Here is a 14,106-nt window from a genome sequence, read left to right on the forward strand (position 1 = left end):
GTGAGTGTGATCCTTTTCAAAGCTGTCACCTTCACTGCCTATAAACATGAAAAAGGTATTGCCAAGGTTTAAAAACTTTTTTGGATTCTATGGGATTCCCTTGTTGTATATAACTTTTAAACACCTAAAGTTGTAATTTTGAAGACAGATTCAATTTCTGGAAAGAACTGAGTATCAGATAGAACAAGAATAGTGAATACAGAGACTGATACCTAAAGAAATGTCACCACATATTAATGAAATCATTTTATAAAAGACAAATTATTTCTGAAGAGAATTCCAAGAGTGGGTATCCAAAAAATATTTTGATTAAGGCAGTGCCTTGAAATAAGCTACTATTCAATATTCAACACTGTGAATAAATTCTGATTTATTCTCCAGTTTAAAAAGTCCTGGTTACTTTATATTCAACTCTGTAATTTCATAGGACTTCAGAGGAGGGAGATACGAGAAAGCTTTGCAGTCTAATTTGGACTTGATTTGTTAGCAGATGAAGAGTGAATTTTAGAGAAGTTGAGTGATATGTAAAAAATGATGGTAGGTCACAGAGAACTTTTAGGGCAGTGAAAGTATTCCTTATGATACTATAACGATAGATACATGTCATTATACATTTGTTATAAATCATAGAATGTACATCACCAAGAGTGAACCCTAATATAAACTATGGACTTTAGGTGATAATGATGCATCAATGTAGGTTCATCCATTCTAACAAAAGTACTGCTCTGGTGGGGGATGTTGATAATGGGAGGTGTTGTGTGTGTGTATAGGAGCGGAAGGTATATGGGAATCCTCTGTATCTTTTCCTCATTTACACTCTAAAAAAATAAAGTCTATTAAAAAATGATGGTGGGGAATCACAAGGCATTGATGGGAGGAAAGAATAATTAGAAATCATTCCAGGCAAAGGATAAAAAAGAGTATAAATGAGAGAAGAAGGCACAGCTCTGGGAAATGAAAGGATTTCAACACAAGGCTCTCCAATAAAACTTTCTGCAATTACGGAAACATTTTATAATCCGTGCTATCCCACATGGCAGCCACTAGCCTCATGTGTGGCTACTGAGCATACAAAATGTGGCTATTATGACTGAAGAAATGATATTTTGTTTTTGTTTCCTTTTAATTAATTTAAATGTAAATAGCCATATGTGTATAGCAGTTACCATTCTAGATAGTGCAGGATGGAGCATGGAGTGAGGGTGCTGTGAAATAGGGATGGAGAGTTACATAGGATATAGCCAGATACTGGAGGATCTTCAGCTAAGTTAGGGAACATTAAATTTATCTCAGGGAACATGAGAAGCCAATGAAAAGATTTAAGAGGGGGAGTAACTCACATAATCAATTTATTTGCTTTTTGGCATCAGGCTACAACAGAAAGGATGGATTAGGGTTGGGATGATGGTTGAGGCAAGGGTGCCAGGGAAGAGGCTATTGGATCATCCAGACAACAGATGTAATATCCAAAAGGGGAGAAATAAAGGCACGGCACTTGAGGGACACTTGGGAAGTGGAGAAAAGGATGGATTGGATGTTGGGAATAAGGGAGGTGGAGGGAGAGATATATGAGACCTGAGGATGATGGACGATGGAACCATTCACTGAAGAACAGCTCTGAGGAGAATGACAAGTTCAGTTAGGGACATGTTGAAGGTGAGGGGCCTGCTAGGCATCCAAGTGGGATGATACACATTTGTGAGCCATGCACATGTGAGTGGCCATGGAAACAATGGGAGGGGATAACACTCTTCAGGGTGAGTCTGAAAGTAAGAAGAGGGACTAGGACAAAACCCCAAAGAATACCAACACCCTGACATGATTCTTCTGTTTTTATATCAGTCTTCTATTCATCCCTGCCTATTGTAGCAAGCCATATTAATCTGCACTTGTCTTTTAAATAAAAAAAAACCCAAGCTCACAGTCTCAGTACTCCATGGCACCCCACAGTATTTGGCAATTTCTCACCACCCAACCCCCCATTTTTAGGAGGCACTGGCATATGAACAGTGTTATTCTAAATTCGGGTTTTTTCATTCAGGACACAATTTCAGAGAAAACAGAGTGAACTCTACTGCAAAAAAGAAAAATTACTGGTGACAGAGACTATATGAGTTAAGCATGTTTTAAAAGAAGTTAATAAGAACACAGTCATCAAAAAAACTCCACAAGGTTTCTCTCTCCTGTAAACAGATTAGCAAACAAATGTCCAGTGCCCTTACTACATTTGGCAAGCCATCAAATAAGCTACTAACAATTAATCACATCACAAAGCAAGAAAATATACTGATTTTTTAAAGTGGAAGCATAACACAAACTCTCCTAGCTAAATACAAACAATGATACATTCCAGCGAATTCAAGTTTGCTTTATCAAGTTTTTACTATGCAAATCATAGCCTTAATAGAGGGTGCCATTGCTCCTATACAGAACTTGTGATCACCCATGGTAAAGGTATGTAAGTACCACTCTTAATTATTCAGGTGTATCAGACTGTCAAATGCTCTTATTTGAGGAAGTGTAGCTAGTAGATTAACTGAGATACTACTTACTTCACTTTAAATATTCATAAAAGCTAGCAGGCAATCCAAGTGTAAGTCTAGGGACCTTAGGGTCATTCCTATTTCAAGAACCCGACAGGCACTCCTCCATAAATAGATTATGATAGACCCCAAGTTGGGACATTCTTTAATTTAACAGCCTCTTATTAAGCATTTACTAAGTATCACAATAGAGCTTTCACCATCCTGCTGAGTAGTTTGGACCTTACAGGTATGAAATAAGAAGTCTCAAAGTGTTGGAAGATGAGAGATGGTGGGGTAGTGACAAGATCTCATCTTTGTTTTCAGAAAGAGAACATTGGCAGCAGAACTACAATGCAGAGAGACCAAATTCATGAGCCCAGTTAGAAGATTTACATTAATAGGGATGAAAAAAAGATTAGTCCATGAAACTGGGAAGTGGTGACGGGGATGGAGAGAAAGAGATTAAAGATACTTAGAAGTTGATTGGGAATTGAGAAATAATTCGGAGATTATCGCCTGGGGTGATTGAGTAGATGTTTTTGATCCCAGGGGGTATATCTCTAAAAATATTAATTATTTCTTAGCCTCTATTTGTGGTACTTTCCTAAGAAGTACCTTGGAGGTGTTAAAAACTCATTAGTGGCTTATTTTGGAATTATAGTCATTTCTTTATTGAACAGACCTGTCAAGTAGTTAATGATCTGTAAAACTCTTAACTGAACCGGGAAGAGCTCTTTAATTCCTTAAATCAAAGGTCCTTTTATTGTATTTTGTAAATTCTGATTTGCTTCTCTAAATGAATTGTATGTATCTTTCAGTGTGTGTTTTCTAGCCCCTGAACTGTGAGGAAAATTTTATTAGTTTTCAATATGATCAAAGGGAAACCAAACCCAACCTGTTAGCTTTCTAAAAATCAACATACTAGAGATTTTAAAAGCTCTTGTGAAACTAAATCAGCAGTTGTCGTGAAGCTGTACTCTATTCCTAAAATGATATTTCTTTTTTTACTTTTATTGCTGCTTCTACTAATAATAATTCTATTACTCTTACTACAACTATTACTATCATCACCACTATTAAAACTAGCTTACTTTCAGTGCTTTTATATATCAAAGCTGTTGCACATATTTTGTGTATTAATTCATTCATTAACTCATTGCTGACAAAAGTATTCACAGCAGCACTCTGAAGAGAATACCAAATTTTCCCCACTTTATTAATGAGAAGATTGAGGCACAGGGAAGAGAAATAACTTCCCAAGCCCCCACAACTATTAAGAGGCAGAGTTGGGATCCAACCCTGTTGTGCCCTATTACTTTGGTGGTCACCAATCAACTATACCTCCCAGCATTCCGGTCCTGGTGGAATGCCCTTTCCCATTGACTCCAAGCTCACCCCATGACTGATTTTGGACACTGAGACATTAGCATGTGTTATGTAAGCAGAGGCTTAATAAGCCACTTTCACACTGGTATTTTTCAGCTGGCACACTTATTTTGGAGATCCAGCTGCCATGTGCTGAATAGTCTAAGCCAGATGGAGAGGCCACATGAAGGAGAACAGAGACTCTCCAGTCTTGCCCAAGAGCCTACGCCAACAGCCAGCCACGTGAGGGAGTCATCTCTGCCACTGCAGCCACCATTTGATTGTAACTGCATGAAAGACTCCAATCAAGGCCAGCAGAACTACCCATGTGTGTCCAAGCAACCTGCAGAATTGTGAGACATGATAAAAATGGCTGTTTGTTTCCGATTCTGTGTCTCCCTCTCTCTCTGCCCCTTCCCCGTTCATGCTCTGTCTCTCTCTGTCCCAAAAATAAATAAAAAACGTTGAAAAAAAAATTAAAAAAAAAAAAATGGCTGTTTTAATGAAACCCAATTAGTCTGTGCTCTTAACCACTTTGCTATCCTGAGCTACAGTTACCTTCCTAAAAAATCATTACAGATAGCTAGCTAGCTAGCTAGGTCTATATCTCTATGTATCTCACTGAGTATTTCTTTACTGTGTGCTTATTATAGCTACTTACTGTCTTAAATCCATATTTATAAAATGTGTCTTCTCTGTGTGGTATACTACATGACTTATTATCTATCTTAAATAAAAAATATATCCTGGGAATTAAAAACTGATAAACTACCTATCCATTGCCAAGAAAGTTCAGTTTTACCACAAGAATCAATTTGTAGAAAGGATTAGACCTATTTCACTAACTCTGTTAAGAATTTATAACAACAATGTTTACTCATTCAATCATTCAACAAATAGTTAAAATTTATTGCACAAATGTTATGTACCAGTAACCATGCCAAGCAGTTTGCATACATTTGCTCCTCACAACCATAAGGTTGTACGAGGGATGGGGATGTACTAAAAACCATGCTGGAGGTCATGGCTAGTAAGCGTCAGAGCCTGACCAGGCTCAAGTTCATCTAACTTGAGTCCAAGATCTTGCCCCACATTCTGCTGCACTTGGTGCCTCTCTACAGGCAGCAGGCACTAATAAAATCCTAGTTGATTATGGCAGTTAAGGCCTTAGAATCTGACTGAAAGCATTACTGAATATACAGTCTCATTAAAAATGAGTCTCACTCAAAACTCCCATTTCTAGAAATTGAATTCAATGAATACATTGAATTGATGTAGTCTAAAATTGAAGATAAATCTATAGATTATTTTAAAATTAATATACAAACACAAATTAATGTTTAATGCATAAACTTTTTTGTGGGTAAACGTTTGCCTACATGTTAATTTGCAAAGATTTTAAGCCTCTGCTTGGCTAAAGGTAATCCTTCTTAGGCAGGAGTCCTCCTTGGACTATCCTCGTTAAGTTAGGTGCACATCTTAGCTCTCTTGTAATGTATCACAGTGAATTCTAATGTTCTATTCACCAATCTACCTCCTAATTTTCTTCCACCCACACTGGATTGTGTGGACTTTCAGAACAAGACTTATTTATTAAAAATTGATTTTATCATATAGCATCTTTGGTGAAAGAATAAATCCCTGGGTGGAAGGAGGCCTCAAGGCAACATTTCTCCCTTCTCTCCCCAGCAGCCACCCGCTGGGTTGCCTTTCCACCTGCCAATGGCTGAGAAAATCTGTTCATTCTATTAAGAGATAATATTAATAATGTAACTTTAAGTAATAATGTAATTTTAAGTAATGGTGAAACTTTAAGTTTTTGTTATTTTAAGTCATTTCTTTCCTTCCAATTTCAAAAAACTTTTGACCTATACAATATGGGTTTAAGGACCAGAAAATGATACATAAAAAAAAAGAGAGAAATTCCTAACACAAAAACTACTATATAAGCTTCTATATTGTTTACATAGTTAAAATCCAAAACGTATCTTGGGAAGAACAAACACCTTACAGTAGAGGTAGAAGTAGTGATGTCTGAACTGACTTAGGAAGGATAAGAACGAGTTGTTTGAGTAGATGTTTATAATCCTTTTCGTTATTAGTGGTAGAAAAACAGGGGGTAAAAAGTCTGAGTGAAGTGATTCCTTAGTCTATCGTAAATCGTATGTTGTCAAAAGAACCTTTTATAGATCATTTAATTGTAATCAGAGTAAATCAATCACAGCAAATGCTAAGTATTAATTTTCTTAGGTACTAAGTTAAGTATGAATGAATGGAAAGCACCATGTGGGTATGTCTTTGATAGACATGGAAATTCAGAATCAGATAGGTCAGAACATTCTGAATTATCACAGTAAAGCTTGAGGGATATTCTAAGAAGGACAGACACACTCCAAGAAATATTAGGTTTTTACAATATATGATTATGCAGAATATTGCTAGGTCACGTAATAAGAAGTCACAGTAATATGGGACAGTTGTAGTTATGTAAAGGGTTTCCCTTAATAAGCAACTCTTCTAAGCAACTCTTCTAAGGCAGATCTTCCACCTGAAAGCTAAATGCTAAATACACTGACATTGGCAGAAGGTGAACAAGAATAAATGAACATAAACTTTCTGCAAATCAGAAAGACTTTAAGGAAATTTCCAGCTTAGAATAAATACGTGTTTAATTTGCTTCCAGATTCCCTTATACTTGACTGGTTTTAATCACCGTGACGAAAATTAATAAATGATTTGTCAGTGTTTGGGAGACAGTATAGTCTCCATCTGGTATATTTGAGGCCTGTGAAAACATTTTCCAGTACTACCCAGTGACAGAAAACATTGGTAAGGTAAGCTCTTACAGCTGAAATGCAGCAGTTGATTGCCAATGGAAGCTACAGAAAAGGATGATTAATATAAACAGGCTTTTGCCTGTGTTTCACAGCAACATTACATAAAGCAGGGCTATTTCAGGAGACTTTTATATTTTAATTTCCAAGAGTCCATAGGGTAAGGGGTTTTTTTCTTCATCTTGTTTGATCTTTGATATTTAAGACCAACTTCTGTGTTTTGTTTATTTTTTCTTTGCATTGGAAAAAGAACATAAAGTGAGTGACAACACATAATCAGGGCTAATTGGTATTTTTCAGAGAAAAAAAAAGAAAACACCTTTTATGATGAGCCAAATGCAAACATTTTACAAATAGGGTATCTTGCACCAAATAATCATGTCAGGAAAAAAAATGGTTATGTTGCATGCATGGAAGTATTTGTTAGTTTCAAATTTAATCACAGCAAGTGGTTTTAATTTATATTTCCCTAAAATTTGGCTATTACACAAAGCAAGCACTTTAAAGGACTGATTGTCTTCTCCCTGAAGGAAAGAAACTGAAAGTTGATTTCAAACTGAAAGGGATAATAGAGACAAAACATTTTAAATAAAAATAAATAAAGGGGGTAGGTAAACCATCCAGTGGCCAGCTTGTTTAATATAAGATTATTTAGTTTCTCTTTTAAAAAAAAACTATTTTTTCACTCTAAAAATGATCAGAATGATGCAAGCTAACTATTCTTCCTTAATATACTATCAAATATGTAGGGGTCTCCTTGCTGCACTGTTGGTAAGGGCTGTGTTGCTGAAACAGGTGATGACAGCAGTACTATTTTGTGTTATTTTAGCCGTCACTAGCCTTCCTAGTATTTTTCACCACTCCCACTTGCTGGCAGTATATCATGGCACAGTTTCAACAGAATTCTACTATGAGCTGTGAGCTAACTGGGAAATGTCAACATGTAAAGCCATGTCTAGAATTAACCTGTCTTTAACAAGGGCAAACTCCCACACTCTCTCTTCTCTCTCAAAACTTAATTACAGCAGGAGTACAGCAAAAAGGGGTGGAGAAGATTGGATGAGGAGATGCTAGAGACAATTCTATAACCAAAGATAAGATAATCACACAAAATCCACCATGAGCATTTTGCTATGGAGCTAGAAACTAATAATGTTCGTCTTGTCAGAAAACAAACTCTTCTAATTAAGAACCACATGGCCATCAGAGTAAGACTCTCTATCCCTCCAAAGTGAAAGGATCATGCCCTTCAGCTTATTGTAATGCATGCCACGTCCCCTCTTCTCCAGAACATCTGACTTTAATTGAACAGCTATTGAGATTCCTGCTGTGACACCCTAGAAGTATCATCACACTTTTTAGGCATCAGCCTTGGCTGTGATCTGCCCCATGTCCTCTTTAATGACAAGAGGTCAACATTCTATCTCAAACCAAGTTACACACTATATGATGGCTTCTCTTAGCACTGTTGACCTTCTCACTGCTTGTTGACCTTGAAAAATGACTGGTAACCACCAGACAAATCAGCAAAACTCCTGAAGGTCATGGCCCCTGTGTAACCTAATCAGCATCTCTAAATAATTTGTCAGAATCAAGTTGAGAGTCATACGCTCAAAGGACATTACTGCCTACATTACTTCTCGGGTAAGAAGTGGGTTCATAAGGATATCTGTGGAAAGACTATAGAAATAAAAAGAAATGTTAAAAAACTTTGGTAAGATTTGAGAAAACAAAGAAATAAAATGTGGCTTTTAGATTAAAAAAAATTGATTATAGCATTTCCTGGATTCTCAGCAATATGAGAAAATTTCACCAACTAAAAAACAGAGATTTAAGACTCTGGACTATTGTCAATACAAGTGGCCTCTGACAATGCTACTAGCATCCTGGGGATCATAAAATGACATGAAAAAGAGCTCAGATGTTGTCTCATGAGATCACTTCTCATTCAAGCTGTTTATCCTTTATCTTCTCATAAATTAATGTATTATAAACCCTACCATCAGGGAAAATAAATATAAGTATTTCTCATTCTTTCTTACACATATATAGTTCAAAGCTACTCATAGTGTTCTAGCACAAAACAAACAACACACAATGTATTTCCAACATAGTTTTCATTGAGGTTTAATTTAAATTCACTATTTAACAACTGTGGATAATGTGAATATGTTGGTGGGTTCCACTAAAACACATAAAGAGATGCTGTTTGATTGTAGGCCATAATGGCATAAATTGTGAATTTTGTTTAAATGACATAAACTCAGTTCAATTAATTTTGAAAATGTGGGCACATACTCTGACAAAATTAAGGTAATTAGCTTATAACTACTACCTAAGAACTGTTGAGTTCCAGATCTATTATCTAGATTTGATCTCTCTATGGCTCAGAGCCAGCTTTTAAATGATCTCCTGGACAGTTCCACCTGAATGTCTCTTGAGCACCTAAATTTCAATCTGACCAGAACAGAATCTCTCATCTCTCTTCCCAGCCCCACAACCAACCTCCTCCTCCTTTGGCTCCCCCCATCCATCCTACACACAATAATGCAAATCAGAAGCTTCATCTTCAACCTAGAAGCCCTCTAAATCATGGGATTTCTCACACCTTGATTTCTCTTAAATCTCTTCCTTTCTCTGTTTCTACTGTCTTTATCAAATGTCAGGCCTTCCTTATTTCTGAGTGGACTTGAACAATATCCTCCACTATGGCTCTTTCTGCTTCAAGCTTCTCTTCACTCTTCTTGCATATCTGATATTGATGTTCCACTGCCTCATTGACTGCCCACTACTCATAAGAAAAGATTCACCTAAACCCCATCTTTTTGTCCAGGACTTCATCTCCAATATTCAACTCTCTTTCCTTGGTGTATCTCCTGTTTTCTGACCCTAGAAAAGTAACTGCATATCTTGTTTGACCCTGGCCTTCTGGACACCAAGGGTCAGAATGCCCCACATTCCTATCTGCCTTTTGAATGCCACTTGGGCAACTCTAAACAGAGAGAAGCCTCTTTTCCACAATTTGTTATTTATATCCTGTTTCTTACAATAATTTTGTACATATGTATTCCTTTTCCCACCAAAATGTAAGCTCCTCAAAAAACAGAATCTATGTATTATTCACATTTTGGTCCTTAGCATCTATCACAATGCATAGTGCACAGAAGGCAACTTAGTAATGTTGAATATAGTAAATAAAGAAATGTAGCAATAAAGCACTGAAAGATGCTTCAGTTCTTGGATTCAGAGCTATATAAATAAGACATAAACTATAGAGGCAAACTAATGGCATTATGGTTTGACTAGTCCCTAGTCAAACATTAGTGAAATATTATTTATAAAGAAAATAATTAAGTTCCTGGCAAAAATAATGCTAATTATATAAAAGCCAAGAGGTACCTTGTATTGTACCATTAGTAGAAAAGATTAAAAATATTTACAGACAGGGGCGCCTGGGTGGCGCAGTCGGTTAAGCGTCCGACTTCAACCAGGTCACGATCTCGCGGTCCGTGAGTTCGAGCCCCGCGTCAGGCTCTGGGCTGATGGCTCGGAGCCTGGAGCCTGTTTCCGATTCTGTGTCTCCCTCTCTCTGCCCCTCCCCCGTTCATGCTCTGTCTCTCTCTGTCCCAAAAATAAATAAAAAACGTTGAAAAAAAAATTTAAAAAAAAAAAAATATTTACAGACAAAGGTGAAGTTTTGGAAAATGAAGATTTCATTTTCAGTAACAACCTGACTAAAAGCAAATTAAATGTTCTCATCTGAAAAACTGAAACTGGCATCACAATCTTATTGCTTTTTGCCATTTCATGATTATAAGTGTTTTCAGGGTCTGAGATGTGTGATTTAGCATCACTTGTGTGTATGAACAATCTGCATTGTTCAAGGCACTAGACTTTGGGGAAGAGACAAAGGCTCCTTATGTGACTGTGATGCAGAAGTACACTCTTTAAAAAGGAATATAAAATGCAAAGCCCCATAAGTTCCTTAGGTTAGGCCAGCTTCCTTAGTGTATAAGATTTACTATAAAGATTGAGCTAAAAAAGTTGCAAAAAATCTTAACATCAGTATAGCAGATGTTAGACATACTTTGAGCTCCAGATGTCCACAAACAGCCTTGCTACACTTAGTCAGACCCATGGGTCACCCACCCTAGAATCACATGTCTTTACAGAGATCAAGGGATGATTGTGGGATGCCATGGTTTTCCTCCAAAATGCCAAGCTCAACATGATAAGCAACTATTTCTCAAACATCCCCAGTTTCCTAAATAACTTACTGAAAAGCTATCATCCTCAAGTTGATTTAAATCCTTCCTGAAAAACAAAATTTACTACAGACTCCCGATCTGGACCTAGGGAATTGGCTGGACTTGAATCAGAATTGTTTTCAGAATTGCAGGATGAGAAAGCCCAACACAGAGGAGTTTAAAGAGAGGATTTCACCAAGGGCAGGGAAATACTGTCCACAATAATTGTGTAAATCTAGAGCCATTTTTAGAAATCACCTTCAATTTAATATAAATAAATTTCATACTTTCTCATTGTAGATGATCAGAAACCAACACAACTGTAAAAGTAGAAAAAAATGCAGAAGCTATAACTTTGTCACACATCTTTATTACCTTTAAAATAACTAATGAAAAACATTCACACACACATACAAAAAAACCCCACCAAATGGTGGGGAAGAAAAAGAAGCTGTAAAGGGAAAAGCCAAAAGATCCTTTTAAGTGTAAGACACATAAATTTTTCTTTCTCTCTCTCTTTTTTAACTACCCTCCTCTGTGAAAAAGGTTTTATGTGATCAGTCAGAACTTCTAGATAGTAACTAAACAGAGAAAAAAAGACATTAAAAAGAGATAGAGTCCAACCATAGACACCAAAACAGAGTTCATGGTCTTCCTATTGCTCCTAGAAATAATTATCTCAAGAAGAAAAGAAGATACATGATCAGTTTTATAACCTCAGATGCCAGTCTTCTCTAAATCTTAAACCAAAACTATTTACCAAATCCACTTTGCCATTAGGTATAATATCCTACTTTAAAGTGCTTTGGAGTGAGATTTAAACAGCTATTTCCATGTTAAAAATTAGTGAATTGCCTATTAGATTATATCTTCATCAGATTTCTTTATCCATGCTTAAACATAATATATTTATTGAGCCATCTTTTTTAGTAAAAACTCCTAATCCAGTTTTAGAAGTACTGAATGAATTCTAAGTATATTTTAACTTTTGTATGAATACTTGCTAAGAGATATATCAAACTGACATTGAAATAATATATTACTCTGGGGTCAGGATTTCATAATGGCATTTCCTAAGTCCCAGCAATTCCTGTATCTACTGAAATTCTAAAATTCCTCCTTGGTATTCCTAGCGTGGAATGGGAGAAATAAATTAAATATAAATATAAATTTATACACACAATACACACACATACATACGTGTGTGTGGTGTGTGTGAAATAAATATAAATATAAATATATACACACAATACACACACATACATACGTGTGATGTGTGTGTGTGTGTGTGTGTGTGTGTGTGTATGTTTATGGATATTTCAAGTCTTTGGGTATGGATACTCAAAGACTTGAAATACCAAGGACTGAATTTTTGGTAATTACACAGGAGGCCAAAGAACAGATAGTATAAGTTTTGAGTGAATCATATGCATACACTCGATTTGCAATCAAATGTTTCCTTGCTAAAGACCACAGACCAAATTATTATATCACATATTTAAAGACAAAACACAAAGAATAGTGATGAATGAAAGTAAAGATCTTGCCAATGAATTTCATTCTCTGTAAACAAAATTACACTACCATAAAAGCTGTTATTTTGTAAAGATGTCCTGAAGATATTTTGTTTTGTCAGTTCTGCAAACTTTTCTGATTGCTAATTTCAGCTCTGGAAATCAGTCAAATAAACACAAACACACAAAATGTAGTTGAACAAGCAAGTTTAGAAGTTTTGCTGTCTTGAGAAGTAAACCAGTTAATATTTCTTCCAGAGACTGTTAATTTTAAGAACTTCATATTTCTAGTTACGTTAAAAGTTTTTTTTAATCGTGATTTATTTTTGAGAGACAGACAGCGTGAGCATGGGAGGAACAGAGAGCGAGGGAGAATCTGAAGCAGGCTCCAGGCTCTGAGTGTGTCACAGAGCCTGACACGCGGCTTGAACTCACCAAGTGCGAGTCCACGACCTGAGTCGAAGTCGGATGCTTAACTGGCTGAGCCACCCAGGTGCCCCTAGTTCTAGTTACCTTTATGGTAGGGCAAATGTTCTCTAGACAATATACCTATCCTACTACAGAGATACATCCATGAAAAAAACTATTGATTCAGGTAAAATAATTCCTGGTATCAATTACAGTTTAATATCCATGGAAAATTTAGAATTATAAAGCAGGCTCCATTTGAAATTTTATGTTCACACGTAGGTGGCAGGAATATGATATAATTTTTTAAAATATGGGAGGGGGGGTGGTGATCCAGGATGGTGGCACAGAAGATCCTGAACTCACCTCTTCCCAGACACTGAATCTCCAGTGACGTATGAAATAGTTCCCACTGAAGAAGATGTGAAAACTAGGTGCACAGCTCTTTCATTACAAATAGTAAAGAGCCACACTGACATGGATATGAGAAGCAGAGATGTGGTCTTGCCAAAAATCTCACCCTTGATACAGTGACACACAATTGGGAGAGATCTCACAAATACAGAGCTTCTCCCTGAGGAATGAGGGGTTCATGACCCACATCAGGTACTCCAGCACTTGAAATCTGCAACAGAAAGATGAGCCTCCAAAACATCTGACTTTGAAAACCAATGGGGCTCATGTACAGGGGACCCAAAGGAAATGGAGGGTCCCAAATGGAGTGGAGATACTCTCTTAAAGGGTTTGTATGCAGACTCATGCACCCAAGAGGCCAGCACAAAAGCATCAGTTTGAAAAGTGCCTAGACTATAGGAAAAGATTCATTTGCTATATTATAGTGACTTCTGGAGGGCAGGGGACTGTTGGAATTCTCTCTGGGGAATAGAGGTGCTGGTAGGTGCCATTTTTGCCTTCTCCCTCTCCCTTGACAGCATGGGTGGGCATGCCCTGGCCCTGTGCCTTCCAGCCACTGTGTGAAAGCAGGCAGGCATGCCCTGACCTTGCATTCTCCTCATGAAAGCCAGTGGGAGATAGACAAAATGAAAAGATGTAAAGTGTAGTACCATAAACAAATTGTAGCAGGGTGTGGTTAAAATGTAGAGTTTTAGAATGTGTTCAAACTTAAGTTGCTATAAACTTAAAATAGGCTGTTATATATATAGGCCATTATATGTGATTCTAGTGGTAACCAAAAAGCAAAAACTTCCAG

At 36.8% G+C, this 14,106-nt stretch overlaps 1 protein-coding gene across 9 annotated transcripts in view; it reads right to left on the bottom strand.

The window, feature by feature from the left end:
* The window catches only part of SLC25A21 (solute carrier family 25 member 21), a 484,023-nt gene that overhangs the window by 215,977 nt on the left and 253,940 nt on the right, over window positions 1-14,106 (bottom strand). The window lies entirely within an intron of this gene.

This window comes from Neofelis nebulosa, chromosome 7 (assembly GCF_028018385.1).
Source record: "Neofelis nebulosa isolate mNeoNeb1 chromosome 7, mNeoNeb1.pri, whole genome shotgun sequence".
In the NCBI taxonomy this organism is placed as follows: Eukaryota; Metazoa; Chordata; class Mammalia; order Carnivora; family Felidae; genus Neofelis; species Neofelis nebulosa.